At 46.3% G+C, this 18,984-nt stretch overlaps 1 protein-coding gene across 3 annotated transcripts in view; it reads left to right on the top strand.

Annotated features, from left to right (window-relative positions):
• The window catches only part of SETBP1 (SET binding protein 1), a 535,593-nt gene that overhangs the window by 155,201 nt on the left and 361,408 nt on the right, over positions 1–18,984 (top strand). The gene's annotated exons all lie outside the window — the stretch shown is intronic.

Below are 18,984 nucleotides of genomic sequence, written 5' to 3'. Positions count from 1 at the left end.
CAGTCTTTCGCCTTGTTCTTTCTTTTATGGTCGTCACTGTCTCTTTTTCTGTTCTTTTTTTCTTCTGCCTTTTTCTCTTTTTAAATGTTTTTTTCTTTCATTTTTTTCTTTATCCTCTTATGTATTTAGTTTTTATTTTTCCTCTTCTCTTTCATTCATCCTATTTCTGCCCCCTCCTATCTCTGCTTCTTTCTCCTCATCCCAGTTCAGCTTCTCGTCTTGTCTTCCTTCTCTCTTCCCTGCACACGTTGTCAGTTTAGCTTTCGCCTCTCGCAGCTAGTCTGGCCCTCTAGTTTCCTTTCTCTCTCTCTGCCTGGCCCATCTTTCTGTCTCTTCCTTCTCCCATAGCTTGGCCACTTTTTTCCTTTATTTTCCGTTACCTTTTTGCCCCCCTTCCCATCCTGATTTCTTCCACCCCGCCCAGGCCTGCTCCTTCACTTCTGTCCTGTGCTCATGCTCTGTACCTTGTTTTCTCACCCTTGACTCAGCCAGGCTACACTGGGGAAAAAAAAAGATGGGTGAGACAGAAAGAGTAGTGGCAGAGTCTGACGAGAGGAGAGAGAGTGCTGGCACTAAGGGAGCCATGGGGAGGAAGAGCAGTGACACTTGGAAATGGGACTGAGGCAAGTAGGATAGAGCCTGGCTTGGTCTTGGGTCATAAAGACCACATACAAGCCTCTGCTTGCAGTTTATTGTATAAGCAAGGCAATATTGACCAGTCTTTAACTGCTTTATTTATTTCTAAAATGTATATCCCATTGAGCCACAAATCTCAGCGGATTACATAATATAGTGCAAAGTCAACAGCACACATAAAACCAACCAAAAATAAATATATAGCATAACATTTCAATCATAGATATAATACATAATCAGAATCACTGGCGATTCTCAGTACATCCACCCCCCAACCACTCTCCCTGGCTGCACAAACTGCGAAAACAATCTCGAACAGAATAATATGATGGTCCCACAGGACCAGTGTAAGCAAGTGTGAAAAGATAAGTTTTCAATAACTTGCTAAAATGAAAACATGTTCTGATTTCAAAGTTCCAAGAAGTTCATTCCAGGGCGTAGGACTGCTGCCCTGAACATAGGCTCTCATGATTCCTTCAGTCGAATTTTTTTGTGTGACGGGACTTTCAAAAGGTTCTTAAATGAAGAGCGTAGAGTACGTGATGGACAATGTGTAACCAATTCAGAGGAAAGACAATGAAGTGATTTAAATATCAAAGATATAATTTTAAACTGGATCTTCCAAGAGATTGGGAGAGAATGTAGGTCTGTTAATACTGAAGTCATTATGGGACCACAGCAGGCCAAGTGTAAAGCAGATTAGGGGTTCTCAGCATGCACTGCAAACAGGTTTGGTGTTCAAGGCCAAATATCCATGAGATCATTTGCATACATGCAGACAAATTTTAAAAGCCTGGCATACGCAGAAATCAGGAGATACGCGAGTGTGTCCGGCTGGTGTGCGCCAAATTGATTTTAAAAGCCGCTGTACACACGTATCTCCCAGAACCTGCTCAAGTGAAAAAGCCCATAAAAGGGGCGTGGCATGGACTTGGTCTGGGCGGGGCAGAGGCATTCCGTGACTTTAGCATGAAATGTGCGCGTAAGTATTTATGCCCATAAGCACGCACCGGTGTCCCACGCCACGTAACTTTACCACTGCTGTGGATGGCCTGTAAGTAATAAAACAAAACAAACTAGACTAGTCAGCAGGGTTTTAAGGACTGAGGCTAACAGGGGGAAAAGGAGGCTAAAAACCTAGTGGGGTCTGGAAGTCCTATTCCTTAACTGGGCGAACTGGGAACGAATTGGGAAAACTAGTAATGGCGTTGGCATGCATCCCTTATAAAATTTCCCCACTTACACGACAGAGGTGGCATTTGCACGCACATGTGCAAATCCATATAAAATTGTGCACAGATGTATGCACGTCAGCCTGTTATATCTTGTGCGTATATACACGCATATGTTAGTAAATGGCCGCATTCTTTGCTGCAAGCCGGCATACACGTGTACATGTGCACCCACATGCAGCTGTGTTAAAATGGTGCATTAATACAATGTTTTTACTCTATCTGTATCCCCTAGGATTGACTAAACTATGGTGCATGGGGCTTACAGGCAGCTTATTGGCAAGTTAGGAGGAGGGCAGGGATTCAATTGGGAGCAAGGCTACTGCCTAGCTTTGTTGGGGAGATGGTGATATGATAGGAATTTTATACCAGTGGAGCTTTAATTGGGGGGGGGGGGTAGGATTTCGTGCTGGGAAGCAACTCAGGGCTACTTGCCCCTTTAAGCATCTTGAAAGTAGCCTTGAGAACATCTGCAGATCAAGATTAATGATCAAGGATTAATGCAGATTGCAAACTATATTGTTATTCATATCACTCGATGTTAGTATTACTGAGCTGCTTTACGTGCATTTTCCTCAGATCTGGACTGTTTGGGGGTTTTTTTTTGTGATAAGTGTGCGTTGCAAACATTGCAGAATAACGTGATTTTTAATGCGTGTTACACACCTAACTCGGCATTTAACATGCATTGTGGCATCATGGCAACTTAGTAAATAGGCGCATACCATGTAAGTGTTGCGTCCGTCGGTCGCAGACGGTTGCGCCCTCTCTGCCTCACCTCTCTTTTTTCTTTCTCCGCTCAATTGGGCAAGATGTCTGCCTCTGCCTATCCTCGCCGACCTCTCCAGCGTCCCTGGACTGGCATGGGCGATTGCGTTTGCCATTTTCCCTCTGAGGCCACCTAGGGCACGTGCGCGTCGGCCCTCCTTTTGAATACGTCATGGTGGGAACCTCGGGGGCATCCCCACTGCATGACGTCACAACCTCCAGGTATTTAGCCTCCGCTCTCCATTCCAGCTATGAGTTAGCAAGGAATCTCCCTGCTGATCTCTGCCTGCTACCAGACGCCTTCGCTCTGTGTACTTTTGCTCCGGAATGACTTAGGTACCTGCTCCTCGGGGGCCTTGCCTCGCTCCTACCTTCCCTTCGGGGATACCAGCTACCAATAAGGACTCTCAAGGTACCCGCTTCTCGGGGGCCTTGCTTCGCTCCTTCCTACCCTCTGGGATTACCAGCTTCTTCAAGGATGCCTAAGGTACCTGTACCTCGGGGCCCTTGCTCCTTCCTGGACCTCCACCCTCGGGGGTGGGGGTGGGGGGGGGTTCCTCTCCACGGCAGCTTCCAGCCTCAGAGTGAGTACCTCAGCTCTTGGTCTATCTCTGCCCTGTCTCACCTCCACTATTGTAGATTCTCGGCCTACCCTGCATCGCGGACCAATACCGGACCCATCATCCTCTCAAGACCTGGTGAGACTCTTTATCTGCGCTGCAGAGTACAGACTGGACTACGCCATCAGAGACTCTTCTCCTCTGGCTGGGTTCACAGCCTGTTCCCCGGGCCACCAACTACATTGCTGTATAATAAAGTCTATCGCCCCGCTGTGTGTATTACTACTAAGAACCAGCTAAGACTCCACCCTGTGGAGGAGTCATCTCTTGTAGTGACCAGAGGTCCACAACTCAATGTCGAAAACACAACAGATTGCTAATTCCATAGACCCGGCTCAGCTCTCAGCCTTACAGGCCATTCTTGGCCTTGCCCAGCGGATCACCGAGCAACAAAAATCTTTGGAAACACTAACCGTCGCCTTCAACCAGTTGAACGCCTGACTGAACGCACTGACGGCTCTGGAGAAAGAACCATCTCCACAAGTTGTTGCTGTTCGTACCACTGTACCGCTACCAGCTCCTACACACTTCTCTAGTGACGCCCTGAGGTGTAGCGGCTTTATTAATAAATGCTGTATGCATTTCTTGTTGCAACCAAATTACTTTCCCACTGCTGTTTCCAAGACTACTTATATCCTATCGCTACTCGATGGAAGAGCCCTGGCCTGGGCTTCACCTCTCTGGGAACGCAACGACCCTGTTCTAAATGACCTGCCTAGTTTCCTCAACCTATTCAGTTCTGTGTTTGATGACCCCGCTCGTCAGACCTCAGCAGGGTCTACTCTTCTACATCTTCAACAAGGAAGCAAGCCTTTACCAGACTATGTTATTGAATTTAAAATACTATCGTCTGAACTTCACTGGGACGTGGGATGTCTACGTGCTATGTTCCTAGAGGGCCTCAACTCTCGTATAAAGGTGAACTAGCGGCTCGTGTCTTACCAGACAACCTGTAATCTCTCATTGATTTAGCTGGGAGAGTTGATCGCCGGATACGTGACTGGACCCAGGAGACCAAGAGCCCCAAGAAACACACCTCGAGAGGTAACCGCCCCAGGATCATGCATTCAGCTTCTAGCTAACCTGCTGCACCCAGTGAATTGGTATCACTGTATTGGCTCAGTACTGCTCCCACGCCAACCCATGCAGTTAGGCCGCAGCCATTTAACCTCTAAGGAGAGATGGTTTTGCAAACGTATGGGCCTCTGTATGTACTGCGGTCAATCCAGCCATGCTGTCCAGACTTGCCCTATCTTTTCAGGAAACTTGCACACCTAGGATCTGCTGGAGTACTCTCTTCCTAGGTCTGACTACACCTTCTCCTCCATTATCTCTCCTTGCCTCTCTCATCTCCGGAAATCTCGAGTTTCAGACACTCGCACTTGTGGAGTCAGGCGCCGGAGGAAATTTCATCTTAAAAAGGCGAGTGGAACATCTGCGTAATTCCACTACTCCGGAGAGGTCTCCTTGATCACACAGCCCATATGCCTTCGCACTGGGGCCTTACACTCCGAAACCATCTCCTTCCTAGTCTTTGAGAAAGTCATTCACCCCATAGTACTTGGTCTGCCCTGGCTGCAGGAACATACACCCCAGTTCAATTGGACTGCTAAGGAGCTTTCACAGTGGGGATCTGGCTGCCATGGCCAATGTCTATCAAGAGTCACACCTTTACCATGTATGTCAACTATTCCATCACTATCTGGCTTACCGCCACAATATGCGTCTTTCCAGGACATCTTCTCCAAGCAGCAGACGTTTTACCTCCACATAGAACCTTTGATTGTGCGATAAATCTCAAGCCTAACTCAGAACCGCCCAAGGGAAGGGTTTACTGCTCTCGTTATCTGAGACTGAGGCCATGTCGGCCTATATCCAAGAAAATTTGCAAAAAGGCTTTATCAGGCCCTCTAAGTCCCCGGCAGGGTTCTTTTTTGTTGGAAAGAAGGATGGTTCCCTTCGCCCTTGTATTGATTACAGAGGTCTCAACGAAATTACCATCAAGGATCGTTACCCTTTACTGCTAATAACTGAGATGTTTGACAGACTTCAGGGCGCTAAAATCTTTACCAAGCTGGATTTGAAAGGGGCCTACAACCTGGTCCAAATCCGTCACGGGGATGAGTGGAAAACAGCCTTTAACACCCGTGATGGACACTTTGAGTACTTAGTCATGCCCTTTGGCTTGTGCAATGCACCAGCGGGGTTTCAGAACATGATGAATGAAATTCTGTGAGACTTACTGTACCAGTTCATGGTGGTATACTTAGATGACATCCTGATCTTCCCTCAAGACCTTCAGACGCATCAGGCAGATGTGGTAAAGGTACTTCAAAGACTGTGAGACAACCACCTCTACGCGAAGCTCGAGAAATGTGCTTTTCATCAGGAATCTGTGCCTTTTCTAGGGTACATTGTGTCCAAAGATGGCTTTCAGATGGATCTCCAAAAGATGAAAAGCATCCAAGAGTGGCCACAGCCTACAGGGTTAAAAGCCTTATGCCGTTTTCTCGGCTTCACGAACTACTACCATATATCCTCAAACATTATTCCATGTTGACTGCACGGCTCACAGCCATGATCAAAAAAGGGGCCAATCCATCTCTATGGTCCGAAGAAGCCAAAGCAGCCTTTCAAACTCTCAAAGAGGCCTTCCAAAAGAAGCTTTGTTTTTGCCACCCTGATCCTCGTCACCCATTCATCATTGATGTTGGCATGGGAGCAGTACTGAGCCAATACAGTGATACCAATATCCTCCAACCCTGCTCATTCTTCTCGCGACATTTCTCTCCAGCCGAGAAGCATTATGGAATCAGAGATAAAGAATTGTTAACTATTAAACTGGCCTTCGAAGAGTGGCGTCCTTGGTTGGAAGGCGCGCAACACCAAATAACGGTGTATACTGATCATAAAAACCTGGAATATCTACGACATGCCCAACGCCTTAATCATCGGCAGGCTAGGTGGTCGCTGTTTTTCAACTGATTTGATTTTCTCGTCAAATACCAACCTGCAGTAAAGAACAACAGGGCAGAAGCCCTTTTGCACTCCTTTTTTCCAGAGGATGTACCTGACGAACCTTGCCACATCATCAGTCCAGAGAAAGTGGTATTGGCCACCATCCACGCATTCCCCGCTGGGAAAACAGTGATGCCTCGAGGAATGAGGAAGAAGTTGTTGCAATCGGCACATGACTCCCATCTGGCCGGTCATCCCGGTCAGAGTCACACGCTAGCCATGCTCCATCGTTTCTATTGATGGCCTACTATGAAAACCGATGTTCAAGCCTATGTGGCCTCTTGTGCCACCTGCCCAAGACAGAAGACCCCTGCTTGGATGTCCCTGGGGCCTCCTTCAACCTCTGCCTGTACCAGAGGAACCATGGATACACATTGCAACTGACTTCGTGGAAGACTTACCTCCTTCCGGTGGGACCAACTGTTCATCACTTCTCGAAAATGGCACATTTTGTGTCATTGCCAGGCCTACCATCCGCTGTTGAAGTAGCCAAGTTGTTTGTGAAGCACATCTTCCGCCTCCATGGCATGCCCAAACACATTTTGTTGGACAGAGGTGTTCAGTTTACCGTAAACCTTTGGAGAGCATTGTGTCGGAAGTTCGACATTTCGTTAGACCTAACCTCGGCCTATCACCCACAATCCAACGGACAAACAGAGAGAGAAAGAATCGGACACTCAAGCAATTCTTGCGCTCATATGTGAACTCTAGACAAAGCGACTGGGCTGAACTACTTCCCTGGGCTGAGTTTGCTCTAAACTCACATCCTGCTTCTGCTATGGGGTCAACCCCATTTCAAGTGGTATATGGTTGTCAACCATTACCTCCATTGCCTCTGCCGTTGTCCGTGACTTCCCCAGCAGCTCAAGCCACTGCAACTGAATTACAACAACTGTGGAGACAAACCAAGGATCTGATTCTCAAGGTGGGCCAAAGGGCCAAGATGTCTTATGAGGCTCATCACAGGAAGGCACCTCAGTTCCAACCAGGAGACAAGGTATGGCTCAGTATGAAGTTCCTTCACCTTAAACTACCTTCTGCACGCTTTGCACCACAATACGTCGGACCCTTCTCCATCCTCCGAAGTCTTGGGAATCTGACGAACAGTTTAAAACTACCTCCATCCATGAAGATTCACAATGCCTTTCATGTGGCACTACTAAAACCACTCATTTTTTCCGAGTTCTCCAACAAGACTCCGGAACCCACTCCGCTTGATGCTGAGGAGGATATCACATATACAGTCGATGACATCCTGGATGTCCGTAAAAAAGTAAACGATGGGAGTATCTTATCTCCTGAAAAGGCTACGGTCCGGAGGAGAACTCTAGGGAGCCCGCTGTCAATATCCTTGACAAAGACCTGATTCGACGCTTCCATCAGTCGCATCCTCGGAAACCCAAACTCCCTGGAAGGGGGCCTGGGAGGGACCCTAAGAAGGGAGATACTGTTGTGTTCGTCGGTCGCAAACGGCTGCGCCCTCTCTGCCTCTCCTCGCTGATCTGTCTGGCATCCCCGGACCAGTATGGGCGATTGCGTTCGCCATTTTCCCTCTGAGGTCATCTAGGGCACGCGCACGTCGGCCCTCCTTTTGAATACGTGGTCACCCCCGAAGTTCCCTCCTTTGGGAACTTCGGGGGTGACCCCACCGCATGATGTCACTACCTCCGAGTATTTAGCCTCCGCTCTCCATTCCAGCTACGAGTTAGCAAGGAATCTCCCTGCTGATCTCTGTCTGCTCCCAGACGCCTTCGCTCTGTGTACTTTCGCTCCGGAAAGACTTAGGTACCCGTTCCTCGGGGGCCTTGCCTCGCCTTTACCTTCCCTTCGGGGATACCAGCTACCAATAAGGACTCTCAAGGTACCTGCTCCTCGGGGGCCTTGCCCTCGCTTCTTCCTTCCTTTCCGGGGTTACCAGCTTCTTCATAGATGCCTAAGGTACCCTCTCCTCGGGGCCCTTGCTCCGTCCCGGACTGGGGGGGGGCGGGGGGGAGGATTCCTCTCCACAGCAGCTTCCAGCTTCAGAGTGAGTACCTCAACTCTTGGTCTATCTCTGCCCTGTCTCAACTCCGCTATTGTAATACTCGGCCTACCCCAGATCGCAGACCACTACCCGGATCTACCCTCTCTGGCATATCATCTGTACCTGGGTTCTTGGCCTACCCTGCTCTGTGGACCACTACCGGACCCATCATCCTCTCAAGACCTGGTGAGACTCTTTATCTGTGCTGCAGAGTACAGACTGGACTACGCCATCAGAGACTCTTCTCCTCTGGGTGGGTTCACAGCCCGTTCCCCGGGCCACCAACTGCATTGCTGTATAATAAAGTCTATCGCCCCGCTGTGTGTATTACTGCTAAGAACCAGCTTATCACTATAAGTCACCACAGGGCTCTGCCCTGTGGGAGGAGTCATCTCTTGTAGTGACCAGGGGTCCACAATTCAATGTCGAAAACACAACAGTAAGATGTCAAGGCCAATGTGCGTAGCTTGGTTTTCCTGAAACTGAATCTACTTGTGGCTCTCTAGGATTGGAGCTGAGAACCTTTTAGCTGACAGAGCACTATAATAGCATTATTTGTCCCTGTTTTCTGCTTACAAAAATTTGAATTAAGACTGCCAGGCTGTACTTTTTTTTTTTTTTTATTTAACAAAAGCAAAACATCCTACCCTGGTTCACTCTGTTGTCGGAATGATATGGGCAGTACTGTATAGTTGAGTGCATAGAATATTACAGTAGCAAAGGACATTAACATTAGATCTATAATAGTAAACTGGAATGGCAATCCTTATGCACATAAATGGCCTTCTGAAAGTCAGCCGAGGCCTGCACTTACAAAAATGTGTGTAATACCTGCTTTCGTCCATACTTTTGTGCATGGCTTTAAGATGCATTGCGGGGTGGTGGGGGGGTGGAGGGGGACAAGGGTTGTGAGTGGGGAAGGATTTACGCACATGCTTTTGATTTTTTTTTTTTTAATTATATATATAAATCTACATGTACCCTCTGCAGGAGCTGTCACTCTGTCAGCGTTATGAGGAGGGACAGCCATCAGATTTTCAAAGCAGACTTATGCACCTATAGGGCCTATTCTCCTAGGACAACAGGATATTAGTCCTTACAGATGAGTGACATCATCAGATGGAGCCTGGCACGGAAAACTTTTGACAAAGTTTCTAGAAACTTTGGTACACTGAACATGCCCAGCGTGCCACCATCAGTGTGTCCACATGCGTCCCCCTTCAATCTCTCTTTTTCTGTGGTGCAGTTGCCTTGTGGTTTTTAGAGCTCTGCTTCTTTTTTTGTCTTTGCGCCTGAAATCGGGATTTTTCCCCGTTCCATCAATGGGTATCCCTTCACAGTCGGTGTATCTCCTCGGTGCGGTAGCTAGAAAACATTTTTCCTTCTTTTTCACAGTCGATTCCTGGCATCCCACTTCTCTGTGACCCCCGGTCATCGACCGTGCGCCAGTTATGTTTCATGGCGTGGTCCGGCTTTCGTTGGTGCCCCCAGTACCCGTGAACCATGTCCTTCACAGATCTGCATGAAGTTTGCATCCTCTGCCTGGGGCCCTCGCACAACATCCAAGGGTGTCAGTTTTGTGACCAGATGACCTCCAAGGGCCATTGCGTGTACCTGGACAAAATGGAGAAGCATTTTGGTTCCAAAAAGTCCGCTCCATCCACACCCGTGTCGGAGTCCTCGACGCCCGGGGGGACTCTCTCTCGCTACTCCTCCAACTACATCTCCGAAGGACTAAGGGAATGGTGAGCGGTTTTCCATCATCTCACCAGTTTCCAAGACATCAGGATCCTCTGCTTCCTCGGCACTGGGGAAAGACCGGGCCAAGCACCATGGGAGATCCCGCAAGCATCGACACTGGTCGCCATTGTCGCATGGCTCCAGTTCTGGTGCGGTACTGGCGGCTGCCGTACTGCCACTGAAGCGACCCCGTGGTTTGGAGGCCCCATCCTCTGATATACCCGGGATTCCCAGGCATTCCCCAGCGATATCGGTGCCGGGCACTATGCCTCCTTGGAGAACAGAGGAAGCACCGGTGACACCTCGTCCCCCCTCCCTCAGTCTTGGCCTCACCGGTTTTTCAGGAGGAGCTGCTGCATGCCGGGGCCAGATCCTCCGCTGTCTATTCTGGAGCTCCTGCTCAAGAGTCTGGATGCTCTCAGTGCCCTTCCGACGCAACCGGTGCCCAGGAGACCTTTGGTTTCCCAGTGGCCACCAATGCCCTCCTTGGGAGCTATTCCCATTATTGGGTCCTCTGAGGGGGAAGATACTGTTTCCGAGGCTTCGATTCCCTGAGCCTTCACTGAGCCCTCTGGCATCCTGCGGCCCCCAGTCCCCCTGTTATCAGTGGGTGCTTACTTTCCCTTCAAAAACTTCGGAGCCCAGGGCTAGGGGTCACCATAGGCCACACTCGTGTAAGCCCCAAATTCTTGGACGACCCCTTCTCCGAGCCTTCCTCACTGGAGTAAAGGTGTCTGTCCCCCCAGTGGACCTCTCCTTTGTCAGGGCCATGGCTGAAGCTATTCCCTTTCAGTATTTTACGGAGGAGGATGCATGACATCAGGTGTTGGCAGTACTCCAATTTGTCGATGCTCCTAAGGAAATCGTGGTGGTTCCCATCCATGACATCTTTAAGGATCTTCTTCTGATGTGGGAACACCCGCTCTCCATGTATCTAGTAAATAGGACGGCGGACACCACCTATTTGGTATAGAAGGCCTTAAGGTTTGAGAGACGTCACCTCCCTCACCAGTCGGTGGTGTGGAGTCCGCCCTCAAGAAGATCAAGCACTCCCGCACCCATGCCTCTGCCCCTCCGGGGCAAAAACTTAGGGAGCTAGATGCTCTGGGTAGGAAGGTCTTTCAGGGCACTATGCTTGTCGCTCGCATCGCTGCCTACCAGTTGTATATGACCCAGTACAACCGAAACCTGTGGAAGCAGATCCAGGACCTCGCAGAGGGCCTGCCACAACAGTAACAGTCCTGCAGGGTCTGGAAGCTGGAAAACATGAGGTGAGATCCACCTATGATGTGTTTGAGACAGCAGCCCGGGTAGCTGCCGTGGGCATCGATGCCCACAGAATGGCCTGGCTACAGGCTTCCATCCTCCGCCCAAAGGTGCAAGAGAAGCTGGCTGACCTCCCATGCACAGACGATAACCTTTTTGGGAGCACTGAATGCTTTAACCCTGTCCATGCAGACGCTGTAGTCCTTGGGGTTTGTTATGAACTACCCAAAATCTAACCTCTGGCCGTCTCCCCAACAGGACTTTATAGGAGCCAGGCTGGACATGGCACAGGCAAAAGTGTTTCTGCCCTGCGATTGGGCTCTTGCCCTCACCTTGTTGGCAACCTTCATGCACAGCAGCCGACATATGAGTGCCCACCTTCTGCTCCGCTTGTTGGGTCACATGGCAGCTTCAGTCCATGTTACCCCACTCACCCTCTTGTGCATGCGAAGAGTGCAATGGACCTTGCGGTCACAATGACGGCAGGCCTCCCAGGACCTCGAGACCTGTCTCTCCATCACGGAACCTCTGAAGACCTCTCTGTCCTGGTGGGAGAACCTCTCTAACTTGGAGCAGAGAATCCCCTTCCAGGCTGCCCTGCCCCAAGTGGTCCTTACCACCGATGCCTCTCCTCAGGGCTGGGGAGCCCATGTGGACGGCCTCCACATGCAAGGGTCTCTGGACCGCTCAAGAAGCTCTCTGTCAAATGAACCTTTTAGAGTTTCAGGTGATCCGTTAAACTCTCTGGGCGTTCCAGGACCGGTTGTCACACAAGGAAGTCCTGATTCAGACGGACAACCAAGTTGCGATGTGGCATATCAACAAACAAGGAGGGACAAGATCATTCCTCCTCTGTCACGAGCTGGTACGTGTGGTCCTGAGCCTGTTACAAGGGATGTCGCTGCGAGTGAGGTACCTGCCCGGACCGGCCGATCCACTGTTGAGGACTTCTAATATAGAATTTACACACAAATATTCTCCTCATAATATTTCACGAAATCCTTTTGTATAAGAATGCCATATTGCCGTTTCATGTGCACCTGCTAATCGCCAATCTTTCACCACATGATGCTTTTATTTACGTACGCTCCAAGCCTTAGATAAGAAGCCCTCAAAAGTGGAACGATGTGGATAGCTGCTGGAGTGATAATTCGATTAGTTAACTTTTGGAAACATCAGATGGTGATGTTCCGTGAAGAAACCCTGTTGGGTGAAACAAGGGACCTTGTTGGGACATTTAACATATGATATGCCATTGTCAGTGGATTCGCTGTCCACAATGAATGAAGAAATAATCAGTGGAATATATTAGATTATATATGGAGGAGTAATGAGAAATTTACACACATGGAATATTTAATATGAGACGTCAATGATAATGAATGAAGATACAGTTAGTGCAATATAGTAGAAATTTATTTGTATATGGTATTTTGTATGTGTGTTTTTATACACAGGCCTATTTTACTTAGTATGGGTATCATGTTAAAACTATGAATGATGTGTATGTATATTAAGTCTCTTTGTCATATGCACTTGTTTAACGTGATATTTAAATGTATGTATATATATATATATATATATATATATATATATATATATGCTTTCCATTATTTTTGATAATAAAAATTGTATTTAAATATATTATAAATTCCAGTGTAAAACAATATATTTTGTAAGCATTTAGCCGCTGATTTGGTATTTGTATTATAACTTTTAAGATAGCCAGGTATATTCAGTTGCATAGCAGTGCCACTGACTATGTGGGCTAAGTTTGCTGGATAAGTTTATCCGGCTAACTAGCCAAGCTGCATAGCGGTCCAGTGTCTGCCTTGAGATGGTTTATAATTTTTTAATACGCTGCTTATGTATGACAAAGCTTTGTGGATCACGGTTAGAATTTTAAACCTAACCTGTAAATGAATGAGCAATCAAGGCAGTGAAAACAAAAGAGGTGTAGTATGTTCTCTCAGTCCCATCTCCACAGTCTGCATGATCTGGAGTGCTCTTCTCAGAAAATATGTTAGTAAACATGAAAATGTGTTGTAATCACACACACACACATATATATATATACACACACACCGGTATATATATATATACAGTGTAGTCAGCTATACCAAGTTAGTATTGAAACATATGCATTGCTTTTCATATGCCCTGCACTAGAAAAAGGGCCTCTTTTGAGATGCCTTCCAGCTTCAGACACCTGTGTCTGTGAAGGCTACTCTTGTCGGGGGGGCAAAATAGTTAACTCTCTTGAATTGGGAAGCCTTCCAACTTCAGACCCCTCTGTCTTAGGAAGGGGGGGGGGCAAATTTGTTAACTTTTTTGATAAGAAGGAGCAGATTAGCCCCCACCTGGCTATTCTCTTTATTTAATCCCCTGTTATGAAGGGAAATGGTAGCAAAAGCAAAGCAAGATAATCTTTGCTTGACTGCACAAGAGAGAGAGACAGTAAGATGGGCTAATTGATTTGGTAAGCTTTTACTTTATTTCTGCTTATGAGAACCCTTCCTAGCAAGTATACTTAACCTAGCAAGTATTAGCTAAGCATGTTTTAGTAAGAATTTATTTTACAAGAAAATGTCTTTAGTAGATATTTATCTAATGTCTATAGTTGCAATAACTATTGTTACTATATTTACAGTTATGGCTCTGTTCTGTTTGATTAAGATAAGATTAGAAAAGTATAATGTTTCATAAAGTTATTTACATGCTTTAAAAGATTATCACTTTTTATCTGAATAAAAGAAATTGTTATTTTCATACATTCAGACTGGTTTATTTCATTTCTAACTCTAAAGGAGAACTCACATTTCTTTGGGTACTTGCCAGGTTGTTGTGGCCTGGATTGGCCACTGTTGGAAGCAGGATGCTGGGCTTGATGGACCCTTGGTCTGACCCAGTATTGCATTTTCTTAAATAAATAATAAACTCCTTTCCTAAGGGCAGGAGGGTCGTGTGAATAGTTAGGATAGGACAGAGCATATCTTGTCATTCGCTGACAGTCTCAAAGTCACAGCATTTTATTACTTGTTAGGCTCTGAGTTAATTCACATGGTTTTCTCTAGTTTATGTAATTTCAAAATGATTATTCTCTTAAAATGTGCTTACAGCTTATGAAAGAGTTTAATTAAGATTAATTTTAAGACGGTACATTCTGATTTTGCTCTGAGTTAGAACACTTGAATCTATTTGGCGTAATCTGTGGTTGGGCATGTACAGCGATTTGATTTTGCACTGTACATGAGTGTATAGTTCAGTTGTATATGCATCCGGAGGACAGTTTTTAGAAACTGAGCAAGGTAATCTGGTTGCTGAGTTAGTCAGCCTTGTTACTTGGAAGTAAAGATGTGATTCTGTCATCGTTTTAATTTTTTTGATGGCAGAATGGAAAGGGACCCCTTCCCCCAATAGCCCATGACGAGGATCTACACTCCCCACCCTCTCATACAGCACATCGTTCTCCACCGGAGTTGTTGACTGCTCTGCCAAAACCTTTGTGGATCCCTATTCTCTAAAGCGATGTTTCACGACCACTGGACAGTGAACTGCTGCCAGCATGTGCAGTCATGGTTGAGAAACATTGATTCATGTCATGGCTTTCTTTCCAACTAGTTGCTAGCCAGCTGGCAAATACTCCTGACATAGGTTGTCTGAGTGGAGTGGGGGGGGGGGGTGTGCAGTTTGCACTCACTCCTGAGAGCCTTTCTCTCGCTCTTAGACACTCCAGCTCCCTCCTCATCCCCCTTACGTCAAGCTGGAGCAAGTTGGCGGAGAGCTCCATGCTGCCGCTTCCATGCCTCTCCTTCTACCCTTCCTGGGACTTGAAGTCTCTAATCAGAGAAATACCAGTAACACACTGTTTTCTGTGGTTTTTATTATTTTATTGGTGCTTTCCCCGTCTCCGAGGTTCATTAATATGCCCTCTCGCAACCCCCATCGCACTACAAAGGAGCTGCCAGCCGGGAACCATGCGGGTGAGGGAGGCAGGAAAGCTCCATTTCCCGGCACAGTTCACAAGGCCATGGTCAGGTTGGTTAGGTGCAGGAGACTGCACTGCCCTGGACTGTCTCGCCCTGGGGGAAAGGTACACCACACTGAGCAGTGAGAAGACTCGTTAACATGCCAGCTGCAGTTGTACAGAGCCACTGAGTGAGGGAATCCCTTGGCTGGACACTTTCTATCTCGGCCCCCCTGATTCACTCAGGTAACCTGTGGAGCAGAACAGGACTACAAATCCCATAGTGTACTGGGGGGAGGATGTACCCCCATAAAGGCAAAATATAAGGAAATATTTCTTAACAGAAAGGATAATGCATGCATGAACCAGCCTCCTAGTAGAGTTGGTGGAGGCAAAAACAATGAAAAGATAAAAAAAAAAAAAAAAAGAATTGGATAAGTAGAAAAGGTCTTTAGTGGAAAACATGAGGGTACAGCTGGAGATCAAATTGAATCTGCAGTACTGTAACAGGAGAGGAAAGTAAGCAGATTAGGTGAGTTTTGTAGTCATTTATCTGCCATCATATTTTATTTCTAAGTTTTTTTTATTTTTTAGCATTTCTCTACCAAGTCAACTGGTTTCTTGAAATGCTACATCTTCCAGTTCCTCCTTTATGCCAGGCCCATTTTCCATAGCAGTGGGTGGACTGTTTGTCCTTCTGGGCTGGCTTTTTTAGAAACAGTTAAGTGCATTCATTCCCTCAAGCTGGTCTCGGCAAAATGCAGTGTAAACAGTGAAAGCAACACAGACTTCTCTGAAATTCTTACTACTGCCATCACTCAGAAATTCCAAGGGAGGATCATCTCTTCGAATCAGATCATGCATTGCTAGTCTGTAGGAGTTCAGGAGAGCCTATAGATTAGGGCTAGCGGGAGACGGCACTGTAAGGCATTTTGTTGTAGCATATGCATAGATAGACACAGTATGAATGATCTTTCCCCAGCAAGAATCTCACTGAGTGCTTTTTAGTAAATCCTGTCTTTTTCGCTCCTTTGAATTCATCCAGTCGTCTTCCTTGTTTTGGTTCCCCTCGCAGGTCTCATTGACTCAAAAGAGTTTGCTGTTTTGCTGCTGTTTTAATTATCATTGGGGTGATGCAAGTGACCATTTAACCAGCCAGTGAAATTATGGCTTGTCTTATTCTGAAAATGGGTTTGTGTTAGCTAATATTTCATTGCTTTCTTATGGCATGTCACGATCTTATCGATTCACGCAGCATTTGGTTTCAGCTTATACGTGCACCTGTTACTATGCTTGTGGGGTTCCACTGAGTTTCATTTCAGGATGAGAACTACTTGACCTATGCAACATTGTTACGAACTTGTTCTCTGTACCCATTCCTCTGGTCTTCTCTCTTTTTTTCTCTCTTATACATACTTATCTTTGCGAACACACGCCTACCTACACTCACCCAATGAAAACATTTAAGAAAATAGATTTAAAGAGGTAAAATACATTCTCTTCTTTGGTGTTAAGTTGAATTGGACCTTGGCATTCAGCGTTCATCAACTATACTATTGTGTCATTCCTGATGACATTTAATGATATCAAGTGGAGTTTAAGTAAGTGACGTGTATACCTATTCATGACCAGTGATGTCATGACCATGTTTGTCAGTAATTCTACAAGTTTAGTTCAGATATCATGGGTAGTTTCTGACTAGGAAACTCTCTTTTTTTTCTGCATTCTGATTCTGCCATTGCAAAAGAGATTTACAGTTCCAGCTCCTCTTACACACTAGCAAGTGCCTTCACCCTGCACCTCCTCACTGCCTCTCCTTTCTTATCTCTCTCTATACCCCTCCTCATGAACGCTCATCAGGCATGAAGTCGCTCCTGTCTATATCCCCTTCTTCTCTACCACCGTGATTTCCACCTGCCTGCACCCTATGTTTCGGAACAAACTTCCTGAGTTGCTGCGTCTTGCTCCTTCTCTTGCCTTATTCAAATCCAGCCTAAAAACCCCACTTTTTTTAAGGCTGCTTTTACATTTTAATGCCCGATCATCCTGCTCACAGCTTTATTGAGTTTAACCATTTTCTTAATAAATGAAATTCCCAAAGTCTCTTTTGCATCGTGTGTTCGAGTTGATTAAAGTTGAAGCACTACCAAGTAGGGCCTGTCGCTAATATGTTTTTGTACAATGCTGTGTACATGGAGTAGTGCCATAGAAGTGATGACTAGTAGTAGTAGCAGTAGCAGCAGCAGTAGTGGGTCCCCAATTTCTTGCAAACCTAATTATAAACCTCAACATACACCCTCATCCTCCTCTTCCCATCTTTCTTCTAAATCCAATTTTGTTTACAACAGTTGTATTTTTCTAACCAAACTGGCTGCTGTTGGCATAAGCTGATTGTAATTGACAATTCATGAATGATTCTTAACCTTTGTTAACATTTACTACATGTTTACTTATCTCATAGTGAGAATGAAAGGTCTGCATCAATCTGGAGTATTCCATTTTGGAGTCTGGGCAGCGAATCGCATGGCTAGTGTGGTATGGCAGAGAAAGAGCGCAATTTTTCAAGAGGATTAAGAGCTTAAAACTGGGGTTTTATGTGCATAAATGCAATTTATGAGCCTAAATGGGCATTTGAAAATTGCTACAATATATGCTACTGTTATGTACGTAAATCTTTTTGAAAAATTTACTCTAAAGGGATTTGACACGGTTTAGGCTGATCTGATATTTTATTGATCTCCCTACACTGAAGCAGACATTTGTTTTCTTCCAAAACAATGGATGTGATGGTAATGGGCGCAATTTTCAGACGGTCCACTCTGAGACAAAGTCCACAGGGGACTGCTGTTTACTTGTGGGCTTTGCGCTCATTTTCGATGGGGAAGGTCCGTGCGTGCTTTTATTTTGCAACTTTTTGCCTCCAGGGGCATTTGGGTCATGCATTTTATGGGGGTGGATTTTCTATGGGAAATAATGTATGTAGACATGAAAATGCAGATCCCACCCAAAGCATGTCCCTGGAACGCCTGTCTCCCCTAAATGCAACAAACAGCACACGTGTTGTGCAACATGGTGAATGCTTTTGGCCGCATTGCCTGAAGGTAATATACTCAGGCTGTCAGTTTGCACACACAACCAAATTACGATGCACCCAGGTTTGTAACTTCACTTTTCCTCCTGCTTTATGAGATATCCTCCCTGACTTCTGCACTGGAGTAGGTGTTTAGTCTGTCCCTCATCTGCCACTCAGCTCTTGTGAGCAGTTGCGCACTCATCGGGGCTGTACCCAGGCGGTATTCAAAATGTCATAGCAAGTGGCAGAGCTGCACATGATTTGGAAGCAGGAAGCCGAGGCATTGGCTGCATTGCTTCTACATTAGCGCGGAAGCTGAGTGCTTAGCTCAAACAGCCATGTTCATGCACCCCCGTCTAAAGGAGACTGGAGACAAGGCAGCGAGTTGTTTTGAGATTTTATGTCCTGGAAATAAGGATGTCTATAAGCAGAGTCTGAAAACCATCTTCCTAAATAATGCCAGAGATTAGCAGCAAAATGGTGTATGCAAACAGATCTCTGATTCCACAGCTCTGGGTCTAAAAAAAAAAGTAATGCATGGCACCATTTAGAAATATAACATCTCCTCTCGCTTGCTTCCAAACATTTAGTGTACGTCTACCATTTTATAGATCCTGACAGGCTCCTCATGCATATTTTTC

The sequence above is a fragment of the Rhinatrema bivittatum genome, chromosome 1 (genome assembly GCF_901001135.1).
Source record: "Rhinatrema bivittatum chromosome 1, aRhiBiv1.1, whole genome shotgun sequence".
NCBI classification, from domain to species: Eukaryota; Metazoa; Chordata; class Amphibia; order Gymnophiona; family Rhinatrematidae; genus Rhinatrema; species Rhinatrema bivittatum.
Note: the sequence above shows the minus strand (reverse complement) of the source record. Positions and strands in the feature narration are given on the sequence as shown.